Source organism: Phodopus roborovskii, unplaced genomic scaffold (genome assembly GCF_943737965.1).
Source record: "Phodopus roborovskii unplaced genomic scaffold, PHOROB, whole genome shotgun sequence".
Taxonomy (NCBI): Eukaryota; Metazoa; Chordata; class Mammalia; order Rodentia; family Cricetidae; genus Phodopus; species Phodopus roborovskii.
This window is the reverse complement of record NW_026125562.1, coordinates 1,767,250-1,780,077: the sequence shown is the minus strand read 5'-3', so window position 1 is coordinate 1,780,077 and position 12,828 is coordinate 1,767,250. Positions and strand designations below refer to the sequence as shown.

The 12,828-nt window shown below is 39.5% G+C and overlaps 1 protein-coding gene and 1 pseudogene across 1 annotated transcript in view; both read right to left on the bottom strand.

Annotated features, from left to right (window-relative positions):
• Ntng1 (netrin G1) overlaps positions 1-12,828 on the bottom strand; it is a 330,833-nt gene that overhangs the window by 248,802 nt on the left and 69,203 nt on the right. The window lies entirely within an intron of this gene.
• On the bottom strand, positions 10,237-11,694 carry LOC127216832 (tubulin alpha-1A chain-like; annotated as a pseudogene).

Sequence of the window (12,828 nt, the reverse complement as noted above, 5' to 3'; positions counted from 1 at the left end):
GGCACAATATGGAGAACTTCTGGTTTCTATGGAGATAGAAACCAGGAGAGTACCTGGCACAGCAACTATTATTCTGTGCTTTTTCTAAGCATGAAGGAGAGCCAATATTTTGTTAGCTATTTTCACGTATAAGGAACTCTATTCTCTGTTAAGTGTCTTTTATACCTTGTTATTCTGGATTTGTATTTGCCTTTTCTTGAATAAATATTATTATAGTAAAAATATACCTGTTCTTGAAACATTTTAGTAGCTAGGAAAGGAAGGTTACACATTGAATTCTTTATTGCATTGATCTTCACTTAAGGCAAAATGGCATTAATGCTGGAATTTTGGCTTAAATTTTCGGTCACATAACACTAGACCACAATTTAGAGTTTCTGATACACAAGTCTTCACTATCCTTGTCCTCTGGGAAACAAAACAACACCAACCACTATCCAAAGTATGAATCCTCATGGTGTGGCTACTCACAACTGCCTGTAACTCCAATTGCACACACTCTCTCTGTCTCTCTGTCTCTCTCTATCTCTGTCTCTCACACACACAAATAAAAAATAAAATCTTCAAAGTATATATTCTCCATAGGTACAATAGAAGTGCTTGATAAGTTTCCAGTCTACTTTAGAGACTTACTAATTAGATTGATCAAGATATTGATGAAGTTTGTTTTCCCATCACCTTCATATTATAATTTCATTATATCCTCCTAGCCTAGTCTCCCATAGCCTAGCATTATTCATGATGCTAAAAAAGGACACCTGTCACTGTGGACCAGCTCATATATACTGAGATCATGCCCTATTTAATCAGAAGCACCCACTCAGCCGAACTTGACAGTTACAATTCCGAATTTATCATTTGTGAACACAATGTTATTTAAGAAATGAACTTTTCAGAAAGAAATAAACATCAGGGCTGGAGAAATGACTCAGTTGTTAAGACCATGTACTGTTTTTGAGAGGACCAGAGTTCAATTCCCATTTCCCACATGGGGAAGCTCACAAACACCAGTAATTTCAGAATCAGGTGGATGGATCTGTATCTTCTGTCTTCTGTGGGTACTTGTATTCATGTGGACATACTTGCCTTCCTACAACACACATAAATTAAATAATAACAATAATGATAATAACAAAAGAAGAAAGACCTAAGGCTAACATTAAAAAGGAGAACATAGGACTCAGAGTTTTAAGATATTTCATTAAATAATACAATGATAATACATAATCAAACTCTACTGTTTTGATTATCCAGGTTCAATTCTAAAGAATCTTTCTTGGGTCTAGATTCTAGATGACCAGAGCAATATCTTTTAGCTCTTCTCTAGAGCCCTTTGAGAACAAATTCTTCTAGGAATACGAACGGTCTAGTGATGAGATTCAGTTTCCAGAGCGACAAGAATCTACAGGTGCTCTTTCCTTCAGCCTATCATGGTTATATTCAAGGATTCCTGGACAAAAAAAAATATGATGTCCCTTTTTCTTAGAGATATGATATCAAGGTTATTTTTAGTACTTGTAAAATTAATACAATAAGCATAAAACATACTTCAGCAAACCATGAAGCACTCCAAAGTTTAGGGAGAGCACCATCCTTTCATTTAGTGATGTCACACTTAGTTTCCTTAATTTATATTTGGCGCTTTATCTCAGTGATAAATTCTAGGACCAGTCTTCTCCATCCATAAAAGCAAAAGAAATTCCAGAGATCATAGAATATTGTATCTAGGGAAATAAATTTTATTTTCAGAGTCATTAGCATATTCCCATGGGTCTACACAGCAGAGCAACTGTGAGGGAAGATGCATTTGTTTTTGTTTTTGTTTTTTTTTTTTTTTTCAGGAGAAAAACCACCATATTTTTTTTCCTTTCCCTCCCACAGGATCATCATCATTACCAATAGAACTCACAGTAAATGTAGAAGAACTCAACAATATGACTTGAGTAAAGGAATCACTTGGGACTCTGGGAAGAATATTTTAAGCCAAACATTCCCCAAAGTTTCTGAAAACTGTCATGACATAGCAAACTTTTTAGAAGTGAAAAGGGAGAATAAAATATTACTGAGTTCGACTTACTAAGTCCCCATAGGGCAGCCTGACACGTCAGTAACTCTGCCCCTAAGTCTTTTCTCAAATTGCATCTTTTCCATAGCAAATTTTCCTTAGAAATTTTCAGTTAAAATGTGTAAAAACAACTTGAAGAAACACTAAACACATCATAAATTCTTGTGATGTAAATGAGGTACTCTGGAATGACAGAAGTTAAGAGTCTGAAAGGACAGCGACAAAGTCTTCTCATGGGGCTTTGCACTGTATTTTGTCTGTTTCAGTAAAATCATTATCTATGTGAAAATGACAGCAAATGTATGTGATATAGTTATTAAAGGCTGATTCCAGGTCTATTAAGGACATGTATGTAGTAAACAAAGAACTGAATGCCCTTCAGTTGATTAGTATGTAAGTTTGCCATCCACAGAATCTCTTCTCTTATTATAGTCCGAATCTCCAATATTTGAGGTAGCTCATGTGTTTGTTTGATATGAGTAGTTCTGACCTGTTCATTTATATGCTTGGCTGGGCCTCTGGTTATGCATCTTTGGCAGGTATACTTGGGAAATTCTCACCCATTGCCTGTTTGGGCTATGTCAATGCCCTTAATCATAACCAGAGCAACAGAGTAGGGGGAGCAGTGCTATCACCTTCAGTAGGAGAACCATAGGACATTATAGTACTATAATAGAGCTTGAAGTCAGGGATGGTGATGCCCCTGGAAGTTTCTTTATTGTATAGGGTTGTTTTGGCTATTATGGGTCTTTAGTTTTTCCATATAAAGTTGAGTATTTTTCTTTCAAGGTCTGTAAAGAATTGTGCCAGGATTTTGATGGCGATTGCATTGAATCTGTAGATTGCTTTTGGCAAGATTGCCATTTTTACTGTGTTGATCCTACCTATCCAAGAGCATGGAAGATCTTTCCATTTTCTGGTATCTTTTTTTAATTTCTATCTTTAAAGACACAAAGTTCTTGCTATATAGGTCTTTCACTTGTTTGGTTAGTGTTACCCCAAGATATTTTATGTTGTTTGTGGCTATTGTAAAGAGAGATGTTCCTCTGATTTTTCTCAGCCCCTTTTTCGTCTGTATATAGTAGTATACTAATTTTTGATTTTTTTTTTAGTTAATCTTGTAGCCTGCCACTTTGCTGAATGTGTTTATCAGCTGTAGGAGTTCCCTGGTAGAGTTTTTTGGGTCACTTATGTAAATTATCAAGAATGTCTAAGTTGATGCAATAGTAATTGTATTGCAATGGTAATGGGGATTTCAGGTGATGAAATGTGGAATGTGTGTATATGAAAGTGGTGGGGGACAAGGAGGAAGAGGGAGGGAAAAAGAGGAAGAGCAGGGGTCTGAATGCTTATTTCCAGCTTCAGCCAAAATTCAACTTAGCCAGAAATTCCAACATCAGATAGCTTGGTGTTTTGGATCCTCTAGGATACATTTTAGCCAGTTCCAATAGGAATGATTGGCAAGAGTGAATCCCAAGGAAGGAATCATTAAGACACATAAATATGCCTTAAAGGTAGCATTGAGGAGTTGGAGAGACACTATTCCTTAAAATAGTACTAGTATCACACACACACACACACACACACACACACACACACACAACCACACACACACACTCACAGTTCATGGTGAGTGCCTGGGCCAAATCTAAAGAGTAGAAGAATAACCTCTCTATGTTCTCCTGAAGGCCTGAGTCAGAGTGTTCTGGATTTCCATACAGTACCAAGGATGACCAACACTGGCCCTGCCTTACTTTTTTTTTTTTTTTTTTTCAAAATTCTTTGTAGCATAGCCCTGGCTGAACTGGAACTCACTCCACAGACTAAGTTGGCCTCCAACTCAGAAAGATAGAGATCTGTGTGCCTCTGCCTCTGGAGTGGTGAAATTAAAGGTGTGTACCACCAAGCCTCATTCTTAACTAGGTCCAACTTCATAAAGGCAGTACTTTTATTAATCCTAGTTTACAGATCAATTAGGAAAGAGAGATTGAAAGTTGTGCAAGGTTACACTGCAACCAGAAAGATTGAGACACAGATGCATGGATGAGGGTGCCTGACTCTGCACCCTTACACTGACTGTTAGCATTTAGGCATCTACACTGCCCTACCCTCAGGGACCTAGCAAGACATGACATGCCATGTCATCATCAACAGAAGCCAGGATGTGACACTGTAACCACCAAGTAGAGCACTCTCCCTATGTACATGCCTTATATCCCCTTATAAAAGTCAAGCCCTTCTCAGCGGATTCCCTTTATTTCTGCTCTCCCTCAGAGGCTGCCTCTGCACCTTCCCCCAGGAAACCTTCCATATTAGTTCTGTCATATGGTTTAACTTTGTGATGCCCCTTGGCTCCAACCAGCCAAGGTTGCCTTCTACCATTGAACTACTACACTGACCACTACTGTTTATGGAGAACAGTGTTCAGGTAGAGAAATTGATTTTCTATCAGGAGTTAAAGCATATGGAGAAGGAGTTAAATGCTGCAAAAATTATGGAAAACATGGAATGCCACAGATGGATCATGAAGTTTCCTGGGGACTTCCATTTATTTATGTATTTATTTATTTATTTATTTATTTATTTATTTATTTATATGCTTACTTATTTATTTATTTTGAGGCCCCTATAGTAGAGAACAAATCAAAGATCTTCTGGGTCCACAGCGTAGAAATTAGTATGTGTCAGGAAGAACAGCTGCTAAATCTGGGAAGATTCTGTTTGTGAACAAATCCCCCTGGAATAGCGGAGGAAATCATTCCATAAGGATAGGTTGAGCTCACTATGTAAGGAGTGGGCAATCAAAGAGCTATAGCTTGTTACTACCATCCTACCAGTCTGTCACCGGAGGCTGATGTAGCTTGAGGAAACCTCCTGAGGTTCTAAGGAAAGTAGACTACTGCAATTTGAAGTTGGATAGAAATCTGCCATTTAGGTATCTGCTGGGTGCTAAGCTTTGCACCTGCACACAATTGCCCTGGAGGCATGTGAATCTACTTGTGTTTTATTCCTGAGAAATAAAACTTCTGTCACATTAATCCCCAAATTCTTCCCTTACACAACGGGAAAGTGGCAAAAAGTAACAGGAACACAGCATTTATCTCAGATGCAGCATTTTTTGCTTTCTGACTATGTGAATGGCTGTGTGTGAATGGCAGGGAGGGAGACAAAGACCTGAAGCAGTGCTTCACATTTAGCATCTAACATCTGTGATCAATTCAGTCAAATTAAGATTCATAAGACTGCACCAGCGCATTGTGGGAGTTCAGCTGTTTTATTTCTACGACAGTCAACATGATATAACATTTCTGTATACTACACATACTACACAAATGACAGTGGAGGCCAAGTTTATTTAAAGAGAGTAGATCAGAATCCAGATCCTGTCTCCTCTTACATGCTGGGAAAGTTTGGGCAAAATACTTTAAGCTCTCTGAGTCCAGTTGTACTTGTCTATCAGTACAGATGATTGACAGTTGCCTATTCAGAACACTAAAACAAGGTTTGCATAACAAATTATTTTTTGGATGCCTGCTTGGTACACAGACCTAGTGCTTCCAGACCTCTCTCTGGTCCACCCATTTCTTGAGTTTCTGAACTTTAGGTTTTAATGGCCATTTCAACAATTAAAATGCTAGTTATTGGAAAAGGTTACAGAAAATATTTTTTAAACTCTTGATTATTCCAGTTTCTATACTAATAATATAAAAGAGGGTTGAAAAACAAGTTCTCCACTTCATCTTCACTCACCTGAGAATTTATTCTTTATAATGTTTTCATTTGCCTGGATACACTCCAAGGTCATGTTCTCATATATAGCAAATATAACATGTATCGATTACTTAGCTTGTGTCATGCTCTCTTTTAATTGGCTTTCAGCCTCTAAATTAATTCCCACAAAAGGAAGAAGATATGGTTTTCAGAAGGTTCTGTATCTTGCTTACATGCTCATAGCTATAAGGTGACCTATCTGGGATTCAACCCAAAATCTATCTAATCCCAAAGCAACATCTGAACTGCCAATTCATATTGTTAACTGTACAGAAAATTTGCAGAGATGTTTTATATATTTCCAAATAGCATCTACCACTGAAGATTGACAAGACTACTTTTAAAGTGCCCCCAGTTTCCTTTTTCTATGAATAGGTGCTTCTTGCCCACCTTGACCTATTAGAGGGATATACACAGCATTGATTGTGATATTTGTCAATCTCAGAGGGTATCTTTCAAAAGTGAAGTTTTTATCCTTGGTCTTTGAGCACCAGAAGAAAATTGTTGATTCTTCCACTCCTATCCCACCTAATTTTTTTTCAGCAGGGTTTCTCTGTGAGACAATCCTGGCTGTCCTGGTAACTTTGTAGATCAGGCTTACCTCAAACTCACTGAAGTCCACCTGCCTCTTCCTCCCAAGTGATAGAATTAAAGCGATGCTCCACCACCATCCAGCCCACCTAATTCTTATGTTCTGATTGAGTGGTACATTCATGCTTTCCCTTGAGCCAAACTTTTATTTTCTTGGAGCTGTGTTATATGTGTGTTCACTAAGTACAGCAGCAGTGATTAGTAATCACTGCTAGCTATCAGATTAAGTAACAAATGTGCTTTGTTTTATTTGCTACTCACTTTGACCTTATAAAGGAAATAGTGGAGATGCCAATGGTCTGCTGGGTAGATTTCAAACTAGGTTTTCTTATACCAGTATCTATACATTAAATGCATGCTTGTGTGTGTGTGTGTGTGAGAGAGAGAGTATGTATGTATGTATGCTTGTACACATGTGTGTGTTCATATGTTTGTACATTTTGTATTTATGCTTGCACATGTGTATATGTAGGGATCAGAAGACAGCCACTGATGTCATTCTTAGAGATGCTCACTACTCTTTTTGAGGCAGGGTCTTCACTGGGTTAGAGATCATTAATTAGGATAGATTGGCTGCCCATCTACATCTCTGAAGCATTGCAATCACAAATGCACTGCTTTGTGGTTTCTGGGGCTGAAAATTGGATCTGTGTGTTCATTAAGGCAAGCACTGTACAAAAGGAGCCACAACCCCCCAGTCCACCAAAGGTCATATCTTTAAGCACTATAAATACGGCCTTGGTAATAAAATAAGAATTCAGATGTAATTTAATTTTTTATTAGTCCTACACAAATAAATGAAACACTGAAGTCCTGCTGCTTCTGTTAAATACCATGCAATGTCTCAGAATAAAAGCAGACAGTAATCCAGGAGGGAGCACTTTGAACAGCAGCACCCCATGTAGGGACACTGAATCAACTCGATTTAGCAAAATCTTTGGAGACCAAGAAATATGTAAGCACAGAGTCTTTCCAAATAGCTTCTTCAAGGGGGTGTGTACTCTGTGATCCTCTTGGGAAGTTGTGCATTGAAAATATAGACAAGGGAAAATAGCCTGAATGTACAGAAACACTGGGGCTCATTATATGAGAGATCATGTCATAAATCATCAGTCTTACAAGGACCAGTGCACTCAAATGTCAGAGAAGCATCCATTTTCTTGAAAATGTGTTCCTTAGACCTCCATGGGCAAATGTTTTTACTGCAATCCCTTTCGGTAAAAGAAACTCCCAGAATGTGGACCTTGGCTTATTATTGTTTGTCCTCAAACCCAGATCGTCAGGAAAACCTAACATCCTTCTCTTCAGTATATACAAAATTGTTTCCTTGCACAATGCCAATAAAGGTTGGAGTGACCTACTCATCTGTTCATCCAGGTGTCCTTTATGGCCCTTAGCATTTTCATGCAAAACAGGTGTATTATTATTTAATCTGAAATATCCATCAAGGATTCATGTGTTAAAAGGCTTAGTTGCAAGTATAAAGAAAGGCTCTAAGGAAATCATTGTATCCTTGGGGATCTTAAACTGATAGCATCAGTGGCAATAAGGTAAATCACGCACTAGGGAGTAGCTAGCATAAGTTGGTCACTGGAGACCTGTCCTGTGTGAATCTACCTTGTCTAGGGTTCCTACTTTCTTGATCTGTTTCTTGTCTGTCATGAGGAGAGTGGCCACTACATGCCCCCCACTGTGAGAGACAAGAGCTTCTGAAACTGTGAGAAAGGGTAAATCTGTACTTTAAGTTCACTTTCTCGATATTTTATCCTAGTGACAGAAAAGAGACTGATACAAGATATGGTTTCTTGGTGTGAGTTATATTGCCTCCAAATATGACTCAAGTCATTTGGCCCAGAGGGTTAGGAAGTCAAATCTATGACTCCTTTCTCTAATGAAAACCTCTTAAAATAGCATTTTAGACTAACATTTTTTTATAATTCCTAATAAGGGGATAATATCATTTACTCCTCAAACTATTGATAGTTACTATCGTCAAGTCTTGGTCCAGACCTTTATAAAGTATCTCCTTCCCAAGTCTAAGGTCTACTCCTCAATCTTACATAATAACAGATTGATTTTTTCCAAATCAATGAAATAAAATCATCTATGATGTAATATTGCAATATTAATCTTTAATTTAAAATAGTACAAAAGTTTTTCTATGTCATTATATATTCTCCTTTTCATGAAATACTAAGGTGTTTCTGGCCCCAGCCTTCTTATACTCTAAAGTCTTTTCCATGGACACAACCTACTCCTCTGTACCTTGACTCTTTAGCATCTTTCTTTAATTTTTTTCTTCCTTCCTTCCTTCCTTCCTTCCTTCCTTCCTTTCTTTCTTTGCTCTTTCTTTTATGATCATTGTACCCCCATGGAATAGTATGTGGTGAGCATACTCTCTTCCAGAAATTCTTCACTCACCAACTCACCCCATACACAAACATACACACACACACACATACATATGGAATAAACAAATAAAAAGAAATGAAAAGGACTTAGATGAAATGCAATCTAATATTATGTTCTTAAGGCCCAAAACAGAATGGTGATGTCTCTATTACACCTACAACTTTGGATGCTCCCATGTGACCCTGAATTAATCCTATCTCTTCACCACATCTGTCCCCAATCTAAAAGTCACCACTCATCCTCCTCTCTCATGGGGGGTCAGGCCAATATATTGAGAATGCCCCATCTTCTTTGCCTACTCTTTAAATTAAGTAGGTTTTTGAGTTTCATGGGCTCTTGTTACTAAAGCATTTTTCACATCAACATCTTCATTTTACAGGCAGTTTTTTATGCATCTGTCAATATTAACAAGTTACATGCCTAGTAAGTGGTTCATGGTTTTATAGCCAACTGGGATACAATTATGTGACAATTGACAACAATGTTTTAATGAGTACTTACAATGTTTTAGTTATATTCCAAATACTAAATACTATCCTAGCAATTTATCTGTGCTACCACATTTAATTCTAACATCACCCTTAGAAGTTAGGTCCTGTTGTTATCCCTACAGTACAAGAGCATTACCTACACTAAGCCTTTCAAGTACCTGATGGAAGAATCAAGATACACACCCAGGTTTTTACTATTTATATTCTCCAATTCTTGCTTTCACTATTTATTTTATTTTGTGTTTGAGTATATGCATATATGAATGCTTATATGTATAGACATCTGTGTGTGTGTGTGTGTGTCCATGTGGAACTCAAAGGAAACTTTGCTGTCATTTCTCAAATGCTATCCACCTTTCATGGAGGGGGTTGATTTAATTATGCTTATGTGCTTAAGAGTGCATGCACATATATGCATGTGTCTGTGCATGTTTGGAGGCCAGAAGATTACACTGGATCTAGTTACACATATTTGTGAGACTCTGAGCTTTTCTTCTGAGACAGACTCCCTCACTGGACATGAAGTCAACAAGTAGGTTAGGACAGCTGTGACTGCCTAGGGAGCCCCAAGGGATCTGCCTGTCTCTTTTTCTCCAGCCTTGCCTCCATATACATTTCTTCTCCTTCTCTTCCTTCTCCTTCTCCTCCTCCTCCTCGTTCTCCTTCTTCTACATTAGTACTCAGGATCAAACTCAGGTCCTCATGCAAATCAAAACCTGAGCTGTACCCCTAGCCCTCAATTCTTTTTTTTTTTTTTTTTTTTTTTTTTTTTTTTTTAAGACAGGGAATATTTTATTTAAAACCCATCAGTGAAATGGAAGGCTTGGGTCTAAAAGTCAGTTAACTACATGAAAACACACATTGCCACATACAAATTAACTGATCAGACCACAACTTTCTTTGTTGGAACAGAATAAACTTCCCCTTAAAAACAGCACCTTTGTGACAATTAATTTAGTATTCCTCTCCTTCTTCCTCACCCTCTCCTTCAACAGAATCCACACCACCTCCTCATAATCCTTATCCAGGGTAGCCATGTCTTCACCAGCCTCAGAGAATTCACCCTCCTCCATACCCTCACCCACATACCAGTGCACAAAGGCACACTTGGCATACATCAGATCAAACTTATGATCTAGGCGAGCCCAGGCCTCAGCGATAGCTGTGGTGTTGCTCAGCATGCACACAGCTCTCTGGACCTTGGCCAGATCTCCACCAGGTACCACAGTGGGAGGCTGGTAATTAATGACAACCTTGAAGCCAGTGGGGCACCAGTCCACAAACTGGATGGTATGCTTGGTCTTGATGGTGGCAATGGCAGCATTAACATCTTTGGGAACCACATCCCCACAGTACAGCAGGCAGCAAGCCATGTATTTAACATGGTGAGGGTCACATTTCACCATCTGGTTGGCTGGCTCAAAGCAGGCATTGGTGATCTCTGCTACAGAAAGCTGCTCATGGTAGGCTTTCTCAGCAGAGATGACAGGGGCATATGTGGCCAGAGGGAAATGGATGCGAGGGTAGGGTACCAGGTTGGTCTGGAATTCTGTCAGGTCAACATTCAGGGACCCATCAAATCTGAGGGAAGCAGTGATGGAAGACACAATTTGCCTATCAACCTATTTAGGTTAGTGTAGGTGGGGCGCTCAATGTCGAGGTTTCTACGACAGATGTCATAGATGGCCTCATTGTCTACCATGAAGGCACAATCAGAGTGCTCCAGGGTGGTATGGGTGGTGAGGATGGAATTGTAGGGCTCAACCATAGCAGTGGAAACCTGGGGGGGGGGGGGCTGGGTAGATGGAGAACTCCAGCTTGGACTTATTTCCATAATCAACAGAGAGCCGCTCCATCAGCAGGGAGGTGAACCCAGAGCCGGTTCCCCCACCAAAGCTGTGGAAAACCAAAAAGCCCTGAAGACCTGTGCACTGGTCAGCCAGCTTGCGAATTCTGTCCAAGACAAGATCAATGATCTCCTTGCCAATGGTGTAGTGGCCACGGGCATGGTTATTGGCAGCATCTTCCTTGCCTGTGATGAGCTGCTCAGGGTGGAAGAGCTGGCGGTAGGTGCCAGTGCGGACTTCATTGATAACTGTGGGTTCCAGGTCTACGAACACTGCCCGGGGCACATGCTTGCCAGTGCCTGTCTCACTGAAGAAGGTGTTGAAGGAGTCATCTCCTCCTCCAATGGTCTTGTCACTTGGCATCTAGCCATCAGGCTGGATGCCATGTTCCAGGCAGTAGAGCTCCCAGCAGGTGTTGCCGATCTGGACACCAGCCTGGCCAACGTGGATGGAGATGCACTCATGCATGGTTGCTGCTTTGCTGCTGCCCAGAGGATGGTGGAGGCGAAGAGGTGGTGTTGCTTCTTACAACGCGACTCTTAGGCAGTCCATGTAAGAGAACCTGCCCTCAATTCTTATTTTAAAATAGGGTAAGTAGTACTCAGTATGACAAAGCTTATAGTAAGTAGTACTCAAAAAATAGGTATAGGATAACAGAAGTTTGGGTTACATGTGTAAAATCAAGCATGTGGAAGTGTATGGTTACATGGAAGTCCCAAGAAGGACACACTATACAATTGTCAAATAAAAGCAAGTCAAAGGAAGAACAGCTAAAAATAAGGGTCATCTGAAGGATCATCTGGAAACTTACTATGGTAGAAGCATGTGTGTGTGTGCGCGTGCGTGCCTGTGTGTGTGTGTGTGTGTGTGTGTGTGTGTGTGTGAGAGAGAGAGAGAGAGAGAGAGAGAGAGAGAAAGAGAGAGAGAGAGAGAATAAATATAAATAGACTAACCAAATAACAGATAAACAAAGCCAAAGCTAGTCATCTCTTGCCACCCACTCCATGGAACTTCCAGTGTCACAAATGGGTTACATCTAATTTAGTTGTTAGCCAAAGAGGCACCAAGGAAACTTCCAAACATCTAAGGTTATTGTCAAGGCTGTTTGTTGCTTTTCACAAACTGAAGGTAAGACTCTGTTGCTGAATACATCTACATATCTCACTGACCATGAAGAAGTCAAGCTGATGCATAATTAGAGCCTTCAGCTCCTCTACTGAATGCTGTTCACAATATTGGGAGATACTCTGCATGATACAAGAGGAAAAGGGTAAACATCAACCCAGCTACAAACCCTCTGATCTACAATGGTGATCTTCCTACAAGATAAACTGGTGAAATAATAGCACAAAATTTGTGGAAGTAACCAATAGCTATCTGATTGAAATTCAAGCTCATTCCATGAGATGGAACTCATGCCTAACTCTGATCTGGGAGCCATGAACCTGGGACTAGATAGGCCAAGGACCTAGGGAAAACCAAATATCATTGCTCTGCTAAAGAAATGTAGTAACAGAATAACTTTTAATAACATTCTGCTACATTCATAAATCAGTGTCTTGCTCAGACATCAGATAAACTTCTACTAGAGAAGATGGGAACAAATATGAAGACTCACCACTGGACAATACACAGAGGATGAGAGAGTTGG